General features: G+C 34.7%; 1 non-coding gene across 1 annotated transcript; it reads right to left on the bottom strand.

Moving 5' to 3' along the window:
- Positions 1-698: 698 nt before the first annotated feature.
- LOC112477101 lies at positions 699-817 on the bottom strand. The gene has a single exon (XR_003045323.1). It is a non-coding gene; the product is annotated as a 5S ribosomal RNA (ribosomal RNA).
- Positions 818-6,888: the final 6,071 nt, after the last annotated feature.

The following is a 6,888-nucleotide window of genomic DNA, read 5'->3' as shown; positions in this document are numbered from 1 at the left end:
TGAAACATAGTAAATAGTTCTCGTTGATCTAAAATACTCTTCTACAACATGATTTTTAAATATTACGTACTAGAACACTATAGACACATATCATCATTTATTTTACCAATCCTCTAGTAAACACTGTTATTGCTTTTAATATTTCATTAATATAAATAATGTGGTAACAAACTTTGACACCATCACATCTTGTTTCATTTTCAGCAAATGAATTCACAGAGAAAATAGCCATCGAAAAAGAATGTCCTTATAATCTGTCACCAGCTCTATGATTTATCTGTATCCCCACCCAATATTTTCTTCTTTACTAAGTGTTCTAGAGTCTGTTAGGTAGCTAGTCAGACATGAGTGACAGGAGAACAAAGGGATAGGGGCCCAGCCTCGAGACTGCCCAAAGAACACCCTAATTGGAGTTGAATTCTGAGTACACACATTTGCACTAGGCAGTTATTGCCTAGTGTCAATCAGGTGTCAATCAAAATGACTTCATTTGCCAGTCACCCAGGAATGTCTTTGGGACCACCCCATCAGGGCCCCAAATACAACGCAGACCTCTTTCTCCCCCAGGGTTACAACTCTCCATCTTCCCAGGCTGTGACTCATCCTTTAGGGATACCTAACCTCATTTCCACGTGGCTAGACGGTTTTAGGCTTGACCTGTCTCCTATCTCATAAGGTGTCTTTTTTTTTTTTTTTAATGCCTACAGCACCTGGTATTCCTAGGTGGTCTCCCATCCAAGTACTAACCAGGCCCGACTCTGCTTAGCTTCTGAGATCAGACGAGATCAGGCACGTTCAGGGTGGCATGGCCATAGACTATAATGTGCTTTTAATAAACAAATATTTCTCATATTCACTGAGTTGAAATTCATTTCTCCAGCAATGAAAAGGACCTAGAGGTGTGTGTGTTACTGGAACTCCTTTGGCTGTAACAAGTCTACTTCCTTCTGCATTTTCAGAGAACTTATACTTTGATTATTTCTCCTGTGCCTGTTATGTGAACTTTTCTTCCCTCTCTCTAGGTCCTTACCATGAACATTTCATCATACTTATTTTTTTTACCATCTTAAAAACAAACATACACAAAAAAAAACGAATTTAAAACTCGTTTACTAACCTCATGTCTTCATTAACCTAATGTCTATCCCAGCTACTCTCTCTTCTTCAATTTCTTAGCTAAAATTTTAAAGAAAATAAGTTGCAATTGTTTTAAGTACTCGAAACAGAAACTTGGGAAGTTTTTTTTTTGTATTTTTGTTTTTGACACTTCTCTCTTCCACAAGTTCATATCTAATTGGTCAGAAAATATTATCAATTTTACAATCTAAATAACTATTTACTTTAACTTTTCTACTATTTTAGTTTATACTATTGTCATTTCTTGCCTGGAATGCTACAGACTTGAATCTTTAACAATTTTCTCCTCAACTATTCTGCCTCTCTTTCAAATCCTTTCTACTAATAGAAGCTGGAACAACTTTTCAATTGCAAATCTGATCATGTCAACCCCACTCCCTCCCTCAAGACAGATGCCTACAATTAAACTTCAATGACTTCTCATTGCTTTTCAAATAAAAACCAAATCCTTAGCTGCAAGATCTGAGCTTGTCCCATTTCTCTTAGCCTCATTTCTTACCATACTCCTCCTTATTCTCTATACCCCAGAAGCACTTTCCTTGTTTTAATTTTATGGATATGCCATGTTTCTTGCTGTTCCAGGTCTTAGCAAATGTTCTCTCCTCTACCCTGAACACTATTCATCACAGTATCCTCACTCTTCTATGCCTAGTTGATTTATACATATCCATTACATTTTAGTTCAGATGTTATTTCCATAGAGAAAACTTCTAGCTCTTCTATTTTATGTATATTTATACATAACGCTTTCCTTTGTCAGAGTAGCAACCTAATATTTATTTATATTACTGTTTCATTAATATCTGTCTTGCTCACTAGATTGCAAGCTCTTTAAGAGTGATGATTATGCTTGTGCTTACCATGCATGTGCAACATTTAACACAGTGCCAAGCTAAAAGTAGGCACTCAATAAATGCATCTGTTGACTAAAAGAGTGAATGGATGCCAATCAGAATTATACCTCATTAAATCTTTGAAAATGCTTTTCTTAAAGATGCTAATTACCTTGTTGTTAAATCTGATAGATATTTTATTTTTATTTTTTATTTCACTTGGTTACTCAGCAGCATATGAGATTTTTTTTTCATTCTGTGCTTCCTGAAAATTTTTTCCCTTTGTTTTCCAAAAAAAACAAGTCTTGAACTTCTATTTTTATTCATTTGCAAGGCCTTTACCTACCTCTTCTTTCTCAGTTACTTAAACATTCATTGTCTACAAGATTATTTTCTTTGTCCTTTTCACTACTAATTTCTATTCTCTCACTACATGATATCATTGGCTTTCATTGTTGTAATTACCGTGTATATTTGATGACTCCCAAATCTATATCTTTAACCCAGGTCTCTTTACTGAACTTTGGACTTGTATTTCCAGTGACCTAACAATTCTCATCCATGCAAATTTAGATGGATGTCATATAAACAACATAAATATAACATCTAATATTGATCTCCTTACTGTCCACACTCAAATTTGTTCTTTAATGTTCTCTATTTCAATGAATGACACTGTCATCCACCCAGTTTATTAAGTTAGAAACCTTGAAGTCATATATGATTTCTTCATTTTGTCTTCCAAAGCTTTAGCTGCAAAATCAGTATTCCAACCCTGCTGAATCTATCTGTTAAATTCCTTGTTGACTTCATCCATTTCTCTCCATCTCTACTATTACTACCCTAGTTCAGGCCTCAACATTCTTGCTCAGATTACTAAACAAGCATTTTAATTGTTCTCCCTAACTTTAATTTTATCATTTTTAACTTATTCTCTCTCTCTCTCTCTCTCTCTCTCTCTTAGCTAGAGTTTTAACTTTTCATTTTATCATGCTAGTTTCTTGTTTGAAAGACCTCTTTATTGACCTTAGGATAAAGCTATAGCTCCTTCATAGAATTCATAAGACATTTCCTATTTTTTGAGCTGCTCCTCTTGCTTTAATCTACTAGTATTCCATTTTCTATCCATACTGAGCTTCCTTTCCATCTGCTAACACTTTATGTATTCTCTCACCTCAAAGCTTTCACACATAATCTTATCTCCCTCTGGCTACCTGCTCTTCACCTAGCTAACTCTTACTCATCATTTATATCTCAATTTTGAACCACCTCTTCTAGAGAGCTTTTCTTGATCCCAATTGCCATCACAGTCTAGGTTGTGTACTGCTCTTCCATGCTCCCACAGCTTGATGTATTTCTCCTGTATTACCACTTATTATATTTTAATGTAATTATATCTTTTTACTCATCTGTCTTTTTCACTATATTACAAGCTCTGTGATGGCAGAGATTAAGACTCTTTAGATAAATCTGACATCCCTAGCACCCCAGCACGGTCCTAAGCACAATATAGATAAATAATATATATTGACTGACTGAATTAAATTTTCCCAATGTAATATTTTTATGACTATGCTTTAGAACAGTAAAATAAATTTAAATTATAGTGATATATTTTCCATGTATTCTTATCTTTTGGTTTTAACACATTCAGTTTTTAGATAACAAGGGTCAGGGACCATGTTTTCACAGTCTCTATTATAGAACTGTATTTGTTTAGGTAGTTAAATGCTTTGGGATCCTGCATAAGAAACTTATCTTTGGGGTATCAATTTTTAATGAAAAAATAAGGTCATTAAAATAGATGATCTCTTATATTTTACATGATAAATGATTATATGAAATCACAAGTATGTTGATACTCCTCAAAAACAGTTATAACTACAAAAACAGCAACATGTCATAATAATGTAATAGAGAGGTGTTTTTTTGATGAATTATTCTGATCAGCTAGATATGCTCTATTTAAAAAGTCTCCTACCTGTCTAACTTGACAGCATACAGAATGGCAAAAGAAGCCTAGTCAGGCGATACTGGAAGTCGGATTTCTGTATCGTAAACCACAGATGTTGAGAAGCAATTTTAATGAAGAGAATATAAGAGGACACAAATTTAGCAGCCGTGGAACTAAATAATGCAAAGATAGCTAAATTGGAGAATGATGATTGATGTCAAAGTGGCAAAAATCAAGAGACCAGGTATTACTATAAAGCTTCGGCTTCTCTTTAAAAATAGCTGACTGCTTCCAGAAGCTGTTGAGGCATAGGAAGTATAAAATTTCCCTCTCCAATATGAGGCAATGTATCAGCTGCCCAAACCTCCTCTTCATCAGCTAAGCTTGTTGGCTGTTGACTCTACACAATCTTTGTGACACTGTTATCAATGATACTTCAGAAACATCTACTTTAGAGCTGTCCATTACTGCCATGGAAGACAGTAAATCTAATAACAGCAAAAAAAGAGTGACAAGAGACCTATTATGTGTAGTGGTGGTAAGAAAAAAACACAATAACCATGATCAAGGCCCACCAAATCCAACAATTTCAGTGCCTAGCTAACTTACTAGAACATAGTTGGAAAGATTCTTCAGTGTTCATGTCATTGACAAATAAGAAGTCAATGAATGACTTAAATTATTGCTCTACACAAAGTTAAGGTTTATATCTAGTACTCTTTTAGCCCAATACTCATTTACTCATTTACTCATTTATTCACTCATTCACCGTTTCATTATTCAACAAACATTTGAGTTCCTACTCTTCTAAATCATAAGGATACAACAATGAATAAAACAGAAAAAATCCTTGCCTTCATGGGGCTTATATTCTAGTAATAGAAAAAACAACAACAACAAATAAGATAGATAATGATAAGTGTTATGAAGAAAGGCACAGCAGGGATTGGGAATTGGGACTGGGGAAAGGGTCTGCAGTTTTAAATAGAGAGGTAGAGAAGGTTCTTCTAATAAGTTGACACTTGATGAGAGAAGAGGTGAAATAAGGAAGAGAGGCTTGTGGGGAATGAACTTTGGAAGCAGAGAGAAGAGTAATGCAAAGACCTTAAGGCAAGAGTATGCTTTCAGGTTAGGGGTAAAGCAGGGAGGCCAGTATAACTGAGTCAGAGTGAAAAGAGGAAAATGAAACAGAATTCCATCCTAACTGTCATGCTTATCTACTTTGAAGTCTACTCAGCTTAAAACGGTGCATAAAAAGTAACAATTACCAAGATAACATTCTCTCTTCCAGATGTTTGTTGGCAAAGGCAAGTGTGTTCCAGGATGCTGTTAGGAATGCAATCTATTGAAGAGTACAGTATGCAAAAGCTAGTTCACCATTAGAGAGACCATGTATGGACAAATTTCTTGAAGTTGGAGAAATGACATTAGCAAATGTAGAGTTGTCTCTCCTCTCTCTTTCTTCCTGCTTCTGATGAAGATATTTAAAAGGATTAATCTGAGAACTATGGGGAATCACTATCAGCAGTAGGCCAGTACAGTAGGCCTGTCATAGGAAGACTTCTTTAGGATGACACTTTTTTTGAGAAAAGAAAATGTGTTTTGCTTCCCTAGAATCAAGGGAACTCTGGAGCAGACCCTATGTGTAGGAAATGGGGGAGTGAGAGATTAAGGGGGTAAAGGCTGGGTGTGATGAGAAACATTGACAGAAGAGTTGGGGCAATATAGAATGAAGACAATGTATCTATGGTGATCCCAAGACTGTAAGCATTCATATCTTCCCTTCTTCAAATTTGCTTATGATTTGGGGAAACCAAAAGTTAGTGTTAGGTTCTGTATTATTTTTTTCTTCTCTGTTTCTTTGGATTTTTATATGCAGATAAAAATAATATGGCTAATTGTCATAATAATACTTACCTATTATTTCTTTATCTATCAAAATATGTATCAAGTGAACCTTCCAAGAGAGTATATAAAAATGATCACAAAGAACAACTACTAAAAATGTCAATTATTTAAAATTATATAGACAGAATTTATATTCCATTCAAGCAGTTTAAGGTTAAGATTTTTCTATTCAATGTTCACTTTTCATTATGAAAAATGCTCTTAGAAATAATAACCATTTGGGAAATTAAACTTGATTCTACCTCATACTAAATGATATTTCCAGCCCTCCAGAATCTCTGCAAACCTCTGCCCCCACCTTTTTTGGCCTTTTTTAATGCTACTTCCTGGAAATGGAAAAACATAACACCAGGTTTCATTTTTCTGAAAATATATCTTCCTCATTTTAACTGCAAATTGTTTTTTGAAGGCCTGGAGGATGCTGCATCAGCAATCAAAGAATCAAGAGTATTAGAAAAACATTTTGTGAAGTACAGCACCAAGTAAAGTGAACACTCAGCAAGTACGTTCCTGCCTTTGTGTGTCACAGTTTGCCAGCTCGTTATGCACGAATGTGATTCATGTGACTTTCCCAAAGTCTGTATGTGTTTGCAGCTGTACTGCTGGCATCCTGAAATAGGTCGTGCTACCTATTTTAGGCATAGGAAAGAACTAACACATTCGCCTTTGAAAATACATGAAAAAGCTATGTATTTTAGTCAACATCTATAAAATTTGTTTTGGTCAACAGTGGCTTTTATTTCTACTTCATGATAATGAGACCGGTTCTTCATTAGTTTCAAAATATGTATCCATATATAGTATATTTCTATTTTCTTTTAACTTATTTTCTTCATAGGATATGAATGCTAAAGTGATTTGACTGTGGGCAAAAGTATTTTTTAGAATTCGTGGTCATATCAACGTTTTCATTCAAACAGTTGGTAAGGAGACAAACCAGAAATGAAAAAAATAAAAATATAGGCAAGTCAGCAGTAGGTAAGGAGATATGGTACATTTGCTCTCCAGCTCTTTAATTTCTAGTCTGCTAATTTTTAGGTGACTGTTTCCTATGTA

Source organism: Pteropus alecto, unplaced genomic scaffold (assembly GCF_000325575.1).
Source record: "Pteropus alecto unplaced genomic scaffold, ASM32557v1 scaffold182, whole genome shotgun sequence".
Taxonomy (NCBI): domain Eukaryota; kingdom Metazoa; phylum Chordata; class Mammalia; order Chiroptera; family Pteropodidae; genus Pteropus; species Pteropus alecto.
This window is presented reverse-complemented; position numbering and strand designations above follow the sequence as displayed.